This window comes from Vanellus vanellus, assembly GCF_965231255.1.
Source record: "Vanellus vanellus genome assembly, chromosome: 2".
Classification (NCBI taxonomy): domain Eukaryota; kingdom Metazoa; phylum Chordata; class Aves; order Charadriiformes; family Charadriidae; genus Vanellus; species Vanellus vanellus.
The window spans coordinates 156,873,735-156,887,382 of record NC_138906.1 but is presented as its reverse complement, the minus strand read 5'-3'; positions in this window follow the sequence as shown (position 1 = coordinate 156,887,382).

The window sequence follows — 13,648 nt, the reverse complement described above, 5'->3', positions numbered from 1 at the left end:
GTTTATTATTATTGCTGAGACATGCCATTTTTATTTCTGTTGAATATTATATTTAATATTCTTTAGTACAATATGCTTAAAGAACCTAGCTATTTGTAGATTCTACACACAGAGTTTCTCCAAAACTTTCACCTGGAATAAATTAACCACAGGAGGAAAATGGTTTGCTATGTAAAAGTAGCAACAGGCATTTTGTCATCATTGCTAACAAACAGAAATCAGTCTGGACAGCCACTGGAATTTGAAATATGGGTCGTCCCAGCCTCCTTTCCATACTTAATCATATGAGAACTTTTGCACTTGAAATGTAATATTACCAGCAGTGTACGTCAGCAATGCTGTTTTAGAACACCTTCTTTACTTTTTCATTAGGACTAGATCTGTCTGTAGCCTTTCATGAACTGGTAAACTATTAAAGCTTCATCTAAATAGGGGAGAATGAAATGCAAACAACTGTAAATAGAAGTGAACAGGAAATTCTTTTTCCAGCCATTAAGAATACATCTACCTCTTACTAACATTAGGTTCTGCCAAAATAAAATTAATAAAAGTGTTTGAATTTGGGGCTGGCAGTAAAGTGCTGCTAATCTTAGGCCAGTGGCTCTAAATGACCCTGGCTGAAAGAGCCAGGAGCTGCTTAGGAAGGCACAATGCACATTGCTTCCTCCTTCGTCATTAGTGACTTTTTTGAATGAAGTCATCATATTGCATAACATTTCTGCGTCTGTTCCTTCATCTGTAACGTTTTGCCCAACATGATCCTCAGGGACAGCACACTAACTGCTACAGTTAGTGGCATCTATACATACATTTTCTGAATAAGAATTTGAATAAGACCACCACTTGTGTAAGCAACTAGAAGAAAACAAAAAGCAGATTTGGTGTGTAGGACTCAAAATGAAAATAAAATGCAATTAAAAAAAACTTTTTTATTAACGGATCCAGGATTTTTTTCCAATGATGTACTGCATAAACTGACTTTCTATTGAATTCAACTGCCTTTTACATAAAGAAGGATACTGCAGAATTCTGGAAACTAATTTTGGAGCAATTCTGTGGCACGATCACAATTTCCAGGCAGCGATTACTCAACGCTAATAGTTTCCCCCTGCTTCTGGCAGATGACTGTTAATGCTCAGGATCAAGAAATGCTTGACAGTATTCCATTAAGGAACAGTGAGGAATATTAGTTTTGTGCCACCTTATATTAGTGGAAATAAGCACACTTTAAGGGCATCACAGGTATGGCTGTATATTTTTTATGCATTTCATGTGTTCACAGTCACAAGTATCTGTCCGTTTTCAAAACCTTGAGAACACATACACCTCCAGCAATGAAGGTACGCGCATTTACATCCATGTACCAGCCAGACTTGCTCCCTGCACTTTTGGTACTAAATATGCAGATCTTCTCATATGTATGTGAAAATCAAGACCTTATTTTTCTGGGTCTCTCTGCTGCTTGCTGCATAGTCTGTATTCAGAATGCAGTATATTTCTTCGGGTCCTTTTATGATGTGAATAGTTTTTGCTTGCCTGTTTATAAAGGCAGCTGGCTTGTCACTGCTCCCCTGGTCTGAGGCCACAGTGAAAGCTGACTCTTCATATTTGAAGGTCCTACTCAGCCTGAAACAACACCTAATTATATGATTTGTGTAGTATTTCATGTGGTTTCAAGTGAACGATGTGGGCAAAGGCAAATCTCAAATCCTGTGACCGATAATGCAGCCTATTACTCTTGACCAAGCAGATTTGTATTGGCAATCCCTAGCAGTTATGAGCACAGCAGAGATGTTCACGGCAGCTTTTGTGCCTGAACCAGACAAACCACAGCCATTGTATTTGTGAAAGGGCAGCAAGGAATTCAAAGGTCGCAAGGAAAGAAATACTTTTTTAAAAAAATTTTCCAGCTGGAGTGTTTTTATGACATTTGCTTAAAAGTGGCAAACGGTGAGCTGTGGCTGTAGGTAGCTAGATGGAGATGCTTTTGGCTTCTGGGGAACAAGGCTGACAGTCAGCCGAGCTGTCAGGCTGTGCAGATAGCAGGGCCAGTCATCTCCCTCCCTCTCCCTGAGATGTTTGGCTTCGCGGCTGTCTTGCTGCAAGGGAGGTTTTCTACTGTGGGACTGAGCTACCAGCACAGCAGCCTTTCCTGGTTCCCAAGGGGGGACCATATAACAAACTGGAGACCCACCTAGTGTCTCATAGTCTCCTCGCTCCAGATGAGTAGAAAACTCACTGGTAGTCCCTGTTAACTGACAGCTTGATTGTGGATCAGCCTGCTGCTTGGTGACAAAGAAATGAAGAACATGACTGAAAACACCTCCCTGAGATCTGAAATGATATTCCCTAGCTAAATCCTTAGAATAAATAATCCCATGGTTTTTGTTCTTTTTTATTGAATGAGATTTTCCCACTGTGCTAACACGATTTAATTTTATTTTGCTTGGCAGTAAGTAGATGGTCTTTAATATGTTAATGTTATTAATAATGCTTGGCATGCAGCTAACTCCTTCCATCAGGCTCTCATGGCCCTTGGTGAATGAAAGCCTAAGATACTTCCCTGGAACGGCAGGCATTAGCTCAGTGCTGCACAGAGACTTTGGTGGGATCTGGGAACATAATCCTGATCACTGACTGCCATAATTTACAGCTAGACTGCAAATTGGATTACTTGTTCAAGCAACAGAGAAGTGGGAATGGCCTTTATACCCCTGTCTGCACAGTGGTCACTGCATGGTGGATAATGATTTACTGCTTATTTGGGACTATAGTAAATTAGTATCCTTCACCTGGCATGAGAAGTGAGAAGGGGGAAAGAGGTGAGAAGCAGATACAACTTCTTGTAAACCAGCATATGATGCTATTGTCTTGCCTGAAATCATGCTCTGACCTTGAAACTAAGGCCCTCCAAATTCCTTGAGAACGTGCCTCTGTCATGCACTAATAACTGCGTAAATCCTTCTAACTAGGCCAGGAAGACACACGGACAAGTTAACACATGTCACCCGATCCACAGCAGCTCTTGCACACGTGTCTCTTGGTCACAGTGATGGTGAGATGCTGTAGCTCAATTCTGCAAGTAAGCAGACTTGGGTCACTTCACATATTTGGGGCTTCCAAAGCTGCACCCAGGTCACTGAGGCAAGTGACTTCATGAGCTGAACTGGGAGCATAAGACTGATCTTGCTGCTGGCAGTCTGAGTTAAATGTAATGTGATTTTTTTATTATAAGACCACTTTTTAATGAAAACTGTAATTGTACTTGGCCATTTTCACCAAATAACTTATTCCAAAGAAGAGTTACAATGATCTTTTACCTATGTGGTGAACAGCCCATTCACACAACATCAGAGTCTTCCTAGGTTTGATGCTGTCAAAAACTGGGACAAAGCTACAAGTCCGTCTATGTCCGTACTCTATGCAAGCTCAGGGCTATAACCACGTCTCTTCCATGACTTGTTTAAAATCAGTCATCTGTCTCAATCTATTTCTAAAAGTACAAGTGTCTACACTGAGTAAATAAATAGCAGTGTAATTACAACTGACACATGCATTTTGCATTGCTGTCGTCACAGCATTTCCTCTCTTTGAGGGCTTTGATGCAGGAGTTACTGAGCCAGACAAACACTTGATCACACCCTTTGCAAATAGGTCAACACATGCACAGAACGGCTCTGTGTGGATGTGGTTGAGGAATTAAATTTAGCCTCTGGATTTACCCAGTGATTTGACAATAGCTTGATTTTTCTAGAAATCAAATCCAGTTAATTAATGTATAATTCAGAAAGAAGACTAGAGAGCCTCATACCACAAGGTGGTTTCAAGATAGATATTGTATGTACCTAGAGTCTAAATAAAATTGCGCGATTTTTAATGGAAACATAAAAAGACATAGCTATTTTAAATACCTGTTCTAGGAATCAGGGGCATTTTACTCCTTTCCATATAAGCACCTTTATTTTTTGTTGCCCCCACAAAACCACATCTTTATCCAGAACATCTATGTGAGGTCCTCAGATAGCCAGCCCTGTAAACTTGACAAATGGCTGCAGTGAAGTGTAATTTTAGCATACGTTTGACACATCATCTGGCTTATATCTTGTCAACTGAGAAGGAAAAAGAATGTCACAAACCTTTTGAATTCATCACAAGACAGCAAAAAGCTAGAGTTATCATCAGGTGTCTCCAATACAGGTGTTACAGCCCTGTCTGTCTAGGGATGCAATCAGTGCAGATCCAGTCAGCTGAGCTGACTGAGTTCAGACTATGATTTGTGTCCACCAAATATTGACAACTAATTTACTATAAGATGAATCGTACCGAGAACTCCTTTGGCTTCACTGACTAGCTCTGCACTGACAGCAAAGGGAGGGCAGGATGCCTTGCACATAAGCAGGTGCCTGGATCTAGTTGGAAGAATCTCACCACTAGGGTATGACTAGTAGCCTTGGTCTTCAGGTCATTCTTTCTTGGATTATTGTTGTTAGACACCAGTGTTACTGCTCTAAATTATTCATTGTGGAAGATACAGAAATAAGGGTCCTAAGGTTTTAGAGAATTAAATACATGCTTAATTTTATTTAGACTCATTGAAGTAAAGGCTTTTCAGTCTTAAGGTTTACTGGAAATTGAAAAATATTTGTTATTACAACTATTCCCCCAGCCTCCCCCCCCCCAAAAAAAAAACAAAAAACAAAAAACAAAAAAAATGGAAGTTTTTCTATGATTCTCTCCTGTCCTTTTAGGGTTTGGTCCATGACGTTCAAAGGCACGGGGGCTACATTATGCTAATCACCAATGAAACATGACTGAGTGAGGATTACAGTTCCCTATTTTCAGAAGTTGTTTTTGAGATTTCATCCAAGGTTTCTCTGTGTGGTCTATTTATTCATAAAACTTTAAGGGAGGGAGGTTGTGGGAAAACATCTCAAAGTGGAAAAAGGATAGTTAAAAAAGTAAGAGTGCATGACGGTATCTGAAAATATCTCTTTTCCCTTATGGTCAGTATTTTCTTGCTCATCTCGGAGGCCGATCTCTCAAAGAACCCTCTGTGCTTGTGCCACTGGGATATATGGGGATCAGGACAGTCATCTGGCTTTGTTCCAGCAAGATCCTCCCTTGACGAAAACTACAAAAACACAGTTGGCCTTGGCTTGTCTTTTTAATTATTATTTCATAGATAGGGATCTCGTTCATTCCTCACATAAATGCAAAGTGATGTAACTGAAGAGACTTGAAGACAATGAAGAAAATACAAAGTTAAACAAAAAGGTTACATCATTCATTTGCTTAGAGAAAAAACATGGTTATGGACTGTCTTTGTTTCTATGAGATGGTTATAAAACGCAGCTGATGCCTTAGTATTTTATAAATCTTCTCATTACTTTCCATTGACCCCAGTTTAAAAGCTAGTTAGAGTTTTCATAGCCATTTCACACAAATGCTTCTTATTAACATATAATTTTTATGTGAACTGTGTTCTTTTTATTTGAAATTAAAAGTGCAGTGTTTTGGCATAGATAATTGCTCTAACCACTTCATTAAAATGACAGAAAAATTTCTGTGATGGGGTATATTATTGTTCAAAGAAGGATTTTATGGGCCATATTGGTGTCACAATCCAGGAGAATCATGTATATAAATCTTCAACAATCACACACCTGTAAGACAAAACCCCCAAGCGCACAGTGATCTTTATTAATAACGCCCATGCCTTACATAGATGTAATGAGATACTGCAGCATTTCCCCAGTATTAGAGAAGAAAATAATACCATCATTCACTGGAAACAATGCAAAAATAATGGCTTTGTTTTGTTAATTCTTGTCTGTAAAATTGCTGCAGTGAGTATAACAAGGTGGACAGCTGTTGCTAATAAGGCTGCAATGTTTAGTGTAATGCTAGCAGTGATATGCTAATGTGTGTTGTCATTCTTGCTCACCTTATCTGATGATTTTGACATTGTCTGGAGAAACGGGCAGTGGTAATTTACTTTCCAGTCCTGCCAAGAATTATGTATACGCAGTATACATAGGCTAAATGCCACTATCATTTCTCCATGAGCTTGTCTTGGGCCTGATGTGATGTGTATTGAGATTTGCTGATTTTTTAAAATTATTTCAATGGGATCTGAGGCTTCTTGTTTAGGGAACAATCATACAACATATTAAAGTCTTATAGAACTACTTTTGTAACTCAGACGGTATTAAAAACCCAGAAATGGGTTTCTGGTGTCTATTCTGGTGTCTACATAGAAGATGCCAGAAAATTCTTTCATACATTAGGGTAAGACAATGGTTAGGCAAGGATTAGGAACTCTCATTTCATATCCTAGCCCCACAACAAAGATTTTGCAGAATAGCAGGTGAAAGGCTTGCTTGACCAAAGCATTTTAAACATATGCTTATATATGAGATATATTAATGATTTTACTGACATCGGTGAAGCATGCCCTCAGTTTCAGTAGAAGGAGAGAAAAAGCAATATACAGTCTTTGGGGTAGATATAGCAACTATTTAATTTCTTGTGGCTGGTGGCCACTGATTGTTTTAATACTATCACTGGGCAATACTACTGTGTGTGCTCAAGTGTAACCTCTCAAAGGTGGAGGAAAGGTTTTGCTGGTCCTCTGCAGAGAGACAGAGTCTCCACAGATGATGTGCCAGGTGAGTTTCTTTGAAGACAAAAGTGGCAAGTGGATTTCTGTCCGAGGGATGTTCTTTCTCCATTGCAAGACTGACCTAGTCATTACGCACAGGACGAGAGGCTAAAACAATTATGAAAATGATACGTAAAAGGGCAAAACACAAGCTCTCTGCCTTCTCCCGTATTCCAATCACATTGTTGTGGAACGACCAGGAAAACGTATGTTGATAGCTGTATATTATTGCCTGTGTGTGACTGAATAAAATAAATGACCTGGATAAAAGGTCCATAATTTTGCTAAGCTGCAGTTTTTGTCACTAGATGGCAGAAAAAGATGAGTTATCTTGTACGATTAAACTAGTTTTTTAACATATGAACGGGATGAACTAAGTCTGTGCATTGTAGCTGACCAGAAACAATGCAAAACTTGCTTACTAAACTCTGCTTTGCTATTGCCGTATTTAAAAAAACATATTCTAACATCCTGTTGGTAATGGGATTACAGTGCCCTCTTCTAAACCTGCTTTCCAGCTACGATCGTTAAAGCTAAAAGAAAACAATGTAGATCCTTTAATGTAAAAAGAGGCAGAGAATAGAGGAAGCATATTTAATTACTACGTGTGGGAAAGCCCATTGCTTGTATTTACTTTGCCTGTTAATATTGACATTGGGTAATTGGAGGACCAGTGATTCCTTCCTTGAACATCCAGACACCCCTCTGAGTTCAATGGGAACATGAAGTGTGGAAGATCAGTGCTTTACTCAAAGCACCCTCAAGTCAAGGGGAAGATTCCCATCGACTTCTCCAGGGCTAGGATTCGTCCTAGCGAGGAGCGGTCCTTTGAACAATAAGCATTCTGCACTGAGTAGCCAGCACAGGCTGCTGGGGGTTTGCAAAGCACTAAACAAATAAATGACACACATTCCATTTCTTATTTGCCCCAGGCTTACATGCACGTGCCATAGTTGGAAAAGATCAGAGCTTTTCCGTGGGATGCCAGCCACACAGATTGACAAAGCCACACTAGATAATCTCTGCTTATCCTTTCCATCAAAAGAGCTCAGCTGTAAAAGCTTCTTCACATGTGCAGTGGATGCTAGAGCGTTCTGAGGATAGGATTTATTTTGTGCCCATCACTGGACTTCTCCTGGATATTTGATGCTTCACATCACCCTGACACTGTCTCTTCCCATTAGACTGCACAATGTGGTGAAGCTTGTCCTGACTGCCATGCACCCAAAACAACATGGAGCATTGTAATGTTATGTGCCTGCTCCAGTAGTTCAAAGAGATGCGTTTCCCACATATCCCACCGCGATCTATGTAGCACGAAGGGTTCACGGAAATACTCTCACTCCATGGACTGGTCTGTCCCATCTGGCTTCAGTTGCAAGTGCCATCCAGATTATTTTGTTAGTTTAGCTCCTAACAGACTTTCATTCATGCTCAAAGTTCTTGGTGGGACAGCCAGATTTGGTGGATGGACACTTTTATGGGTCAGGGAGCTGTAGAGAAAAAGGAAAGTCATATCCCATGAAACTTGAGGTGCAACCAAAATATAGAAAGTTTGGGCTGCACTGGCTGACCAATGGCTGACCCTGATTCGGTTCACAACCGGGCCGAGAATCTAACGCAGCTGGCTATTTTTTCATTTTGTATTGAATAAGTGAACCTTATTAAAGCTACTGATAAATGAGGAGCTTTACAACATCAGTCAGCATATGCTTTGACTATTTTTTCTTTTACAATGGTACTTGTGATATTTGGGTTCAGGTTAGTACAAAACAAAAGACTTGCTTATAATCTTGGACTAATATAAGGGGGATCTAGTACTTCAGTGAATGTGATGAGTCTCAGGCTAGGGAGCCCTACAGAAAGTTGCTGTTTGCTATGGTAAGTAATCCCAAAGCACGAACCCACGTCCAATTTTTTTAGCACAGTATTTTGGAGAGGACTTAAAAAAATAGTGAATACATTCTTCTGAAAGAAAGCACCAGAAAGAGGTCATGAAGGGAAGAAAAATCAACTTTTTAACCAGAATTCAGCAATTTTGGGCCACACTTAGGGTAAATATAGTTTTCTAGTTTCATACTAAAATATTATAGCTTAATGCCTCTTACTATGTTTTTGCCATCTGGTTTAACAGTTGGAATAAACAAGCAAATGAAATATAACAGCAGACATTGTCAGTGCTTAGATGTGGGAAGGACACAACAGAAGCTCATAGCTGGTAGGGAAGACCTGGTTGCTGCTGGGAATCATAGTTACTGTGAACCTGCGCTGTCATTAGGTAGGGATGTTGTAGGTATCTTTGAACTGGTATTACAGCATCTCCCTGGAAAAAGACAACTATTTTGGGGATTAGAACTATTCTGATGCTTAAACCAAGCAAATACTGGCACAGAGAAAAATCAAGGTCTTACTACTGCTTGCACCTGTTGTATCCTAAAACACCAGAGCTGTTCAAAATTTACTTAGTTCCACCCCACAGAATCATGGAATCATAGAATGGATAGAGTAGAGTTGGAAGGGACCTTAAAGATCACGTACTTCCAACCTCCCTGCCGTGGGCAGGGACACCTCCCACTAGACCAGGTTGCTCAAAGCCCCATCCAGCCTGGGCTCGAACACCTCCAGAGATGGGGCATCCACAGCTTCTCTGGGCAATGTGTGCCAGTGTCTCACCACCCTCACAATAAAGAATTTTCTCCTAATATCTAATCTAAATCTACCCTCTTTCAGTTTAAAACTGTTACCCTTCAACCTATCACTACACTCCCTAATAAAGAGTACATGTTTCCTGTAGGTCCCATTTAGGTACTGAAACACTTCTATAAGGTCTCCCTGGACCCTGTTCTACAAACATAAAGATTTTTTTGAGATGCTTTTGCCTGCTGTGGAAAAGAAAAAAAATTGATTTAGCAGGGATGGCTACACTGTTCTTTAGATAGTGAGGAGTATCCAGCTGGAAGGTCTGGATGCTGACATGGTACTGTGAAGCAAACACAAGCTGAAAAACTCATAGTGCATCTACAGTGCACCACTGCCTGATGTGTCCATACATGAGTTTCTTCTCTCTCTCTCAGTGCGGATTCATTTTGGAAATTGCAGTCACAAACCTCACAACCACCTTCTCCTAATTTCAAGAATACATCCTGGAGTCCACCTTTTCTGAGAAGAATGGGACATACCTTATAAAGCATAGATTTGAGGAAAACCTCTAGTCGTCCTCCAAACCAGAGCCTTGTTGCTTGTACTCTTCTGCCATTCTCCTAAGCAGGGAGCAGTGACAGTGCACGCTAGCTGGCTGCCGTTATGCTGCATGAAGGTGCCCAGCAAAGGTCCCTTGAGCAAAGTCTAGACTAGAGAGGTGACATCGCTTAGGTGGTTACATCAGTGAACATTATGCTTATGAAATTTGCCATTGTGGAAAATGAGCAATGGATCACTGCAGACCAATTTAGTGAGTCTTGGTAACTACATGGTCTGCTAGGCAGTGATCCGAAGCCACTAATCCCTTGTTTGCTGATAAAGACAATTTTTTTCTATTTTTTTTTTTTTTTTGCCCTGACCTACCATTCAGTGAGGCAGAGATATGTAACTGACACGAAGGTTTAAAGCCCTTTTTAATACTCTCAAAAGGTCTGTTATAATGGAGCCATAATAAAAAGCACTAGTGTAAAATCTTGTTTTGTTTCTTGATTCCAGTGGTGTTCTCCTGGTCTGTTCTTCCAGGGTGTTTGAAGCTGAAGTACAGCTTGATCCTCTGAAACTACAGGAGAACAAATAGCTTTACTGCTCTCGCTTCGCACAGATGTTAACAATTAGTTTATATTTATTGGCATTAATCGCTATAGTAGATGCAAGGAGAGGGTGCATTATATGCTTCGTGGGACACTGTTTAAAGATTTTGCAGCCTTTTTAGTCATATTCAAGCTACCCTGTCCAAAGGCCTGGAATCCCTGGTGGAAGGAATGATTTCCTCTGCCAGTTCTCAGAAGCATGTTACACTTTGCCTCTCCAGCTAGTTAAAGAAAGGATGACTTTTATTCAGACTAATACATCTGGCAGAAATGGTGTGATTTTACTCTTGCCTGTTAGAAAGGTATGCAGGTAAAGGAGTATTCTGCTTGTCTGCGGGCTGTCTATTATGCTTCTGATAGTTAAATGCTGGCGGTTCAAAGTGTTATCTTGTCTAAATAATTTATTGATTTATAAAGCAGGAGGAAATTTCACCACTAACTGCTCCAGAAGGTGTAGAAATAACAGGAAGATCAGACTATAGTCACAACAGTCATTTAGATAAATTGCTTTTGTTTTACAACAGACTCCAATAACTGAGAGACAAAATAACTCAGAGCCAGACAAAAGAATTAATATGTTTTGCAGACATTTCATGGCGGGACTGACTTGCGTCAGGCTTCAGAAGCTAAGAAGGGTTGAGCCTAGTCTGTGTCTGCAGTGAGACCTCCCAAGAAACATACACACAACCAAAAGCACTGCTGTTGATTCAGTAAATGATGTTTTTCACACTGAATCCTGGTGGATCCCCAGCTCAGGCCAGGTAAGCTGTGAGGGGGGGCACCTGCTCTACAACGAAGACACAGAGTACTTCTGGGCATTTAAAGCTCTGGTGTTCCTAACATTCCCATCTTCATTTGCCCCGTACTGTCACAGGCAATATCGGTCTCCTCCAACTGACTCCCTCTTCTCTCCTCCAGACTTTCACTTTGAAGCTCCTATGCCACCTCTTGTTGTGTGCTATCTCTTTTCCTGAGAAGACAGCTTTTGTGTCCAGCAAACCCAGGGAATCCACTTAGCCAGCAGGTCTAGGTAATTTTATTTTCAGATACATATGTGCTCTGTTGATTTTGTGTTTTTTTTTGCCCCTGGCTGAGATATTTCCAAATACTCACAGAGCAGATTCTTTTCCCTATTTCAAATTCTTGCTCAGATCTGGTCACTACAAAAATTCAACCACGAGTAGACTGTTGGCAGCTATCACGCTGCCTGATGCTGCCCATGGTTTCTTTACCCTCTTCCCAACTGTCTGTGTCTATTGTCTGCCTTTAGGCTAAATCTGTTTACACTTTGGGGTAGGATCTATCTTTTAGTTCTTTATTTGTGTTGACAATAGGGCAGGAAGAAACCACAGTATCACAGTATCACAGTATGCTAGGGATTGGAAGGGACCTCAAAAGATCATCTAGTCCAATCCCCCTGTCGGAGCAGGAACACCTAGATGAGGTTGCACAGGAAGGCGTCCAGGCGAGTTTTGAATGTCTCCAGAGAAGGAGACTCCAAACCCCATCCTTGAACTAGGTATTGGCAGAATTCACAAACTGAAAAAATGGAATCCAAACCCACAAGAATTAAAATGGCCTATAAGAGCAATGGGTTATACATGGCTCATGCATCCATTTAGATTGGGAATGAAACGGAGTTCTTACAATCTGGGCAGAGACACTCTAGAAGAGCTTCCAGCCCAAGAAATGAGGAAAAAAGAGGAAGGTGTAGATTTTTATAAAGGTGATTCTGATGTTTGCAATAAAAGTGTCTGACCTCACCTCTCTCTACCAGATATATGTTCCTGCTCCTTGATTTTTACATGTTTTAAAGATCTAAAAAAAAAAAAAAAATCACATCTTCTAGTTTTCCTTCTCTTGCTTGCAGACAGTAGCTATGTCTAAAGGCAGACCTGAACTCCTGCGCCGGAGCTCATTGTGCTAAGGGCTCTGAAGTGAGTGTTGTGTGGTGGGAGGTGTGTGTGAGGTAATTAGTGTTTCTGAGAGGCAGGATATATTATCGAGGGAACAAACTCTGCATGAAGTTAGCTATAAAGTTTCCAGACTGAGTTTGGTGACCAACTCTGACCAACTTCAATCATGGGCGTGGAAGCTCACATCTGTCTTCACCCATTCCCACCTCCACATTGGTGATACACACAGAGCATCCCTTTCCGCTGTGCTGCCAATGGGACGTTTGTGTTTCTGAATAATAGGATACATCAGGTCTAATCTCTCTTTTCCATAAGTTCATGTTACAGAGTTTGGAAACCAACCAGATCCTGCTCTATTGTCTAACTGAGGCCCCATATGCGAAAGACTTTATTAGGAGAGGGACTTGCTGCAGGACCATGTTTTCTGGCTAATGGAAACCATCAAAGTGAAAATGCTCATAAGCTTATTTCTGTTGAAAAGAACAAATTGTTCTTAATGGTTTTCAGCTTTTGATCAACTTATGAAGCATTTTTCAAATTAACCCCGTATGGTAGGGATTCGGTCTGCAGAACTCCTGCTCTCTGGCCTGCTGTCTGAACACAGCAGGTGTGGGACAGCCAGGAGTCACAGGTGGACAGCACTGAGACTTTCTGGGTGCTTTTGAATATATTGGCTTCTGAGACATGAAGAAGAAACGTAAATTCACGTCTTAGCAGAGGCTTGTTTAAATGCTAGAATGGCACCTACATATATTGGATACTGTATGAACACTTTGCATGGCAGAACAGAAGAGAAAAAAACTTAGAGTTAATTTTGCTCCTTGGATGGCTTAGAAAAAGGCAATTAACTCTTCTTAATGTTTTTTTTTTTGATTAATTAGGACACCTTTCTTTTGCCTGGGAGGTAAAGAACCTCAAAATAGAAAGTAAGTCGTCTTTTTAGGGCAAAATGTAATGATTGTCTTCTTTCTGTAGAAGAAAGAGTTTACTTAACCAATACAGCAGACAAAGACTACATCACAGGGGCATTATAATGTGAAATGCATATCACAATCAAAAGTATTTGTTTCCAGTCAATTTTGGCCAGTAAAGAAATACTTCATTTTCATTATCTTGTGAAAGATGAGTGCAGTCTCTGCCTGAAATGAAAGGAAAAGTGCGTGTGCTTGGAATGAATACAGCACAGGGAAACCGGTCACTCCCTGGACACCAGGCTCTGCCTTTGCAGGACAGCATCTTTCACTCCTGGATGTGTTGTTCTGGAGACACTAATTTTCCTA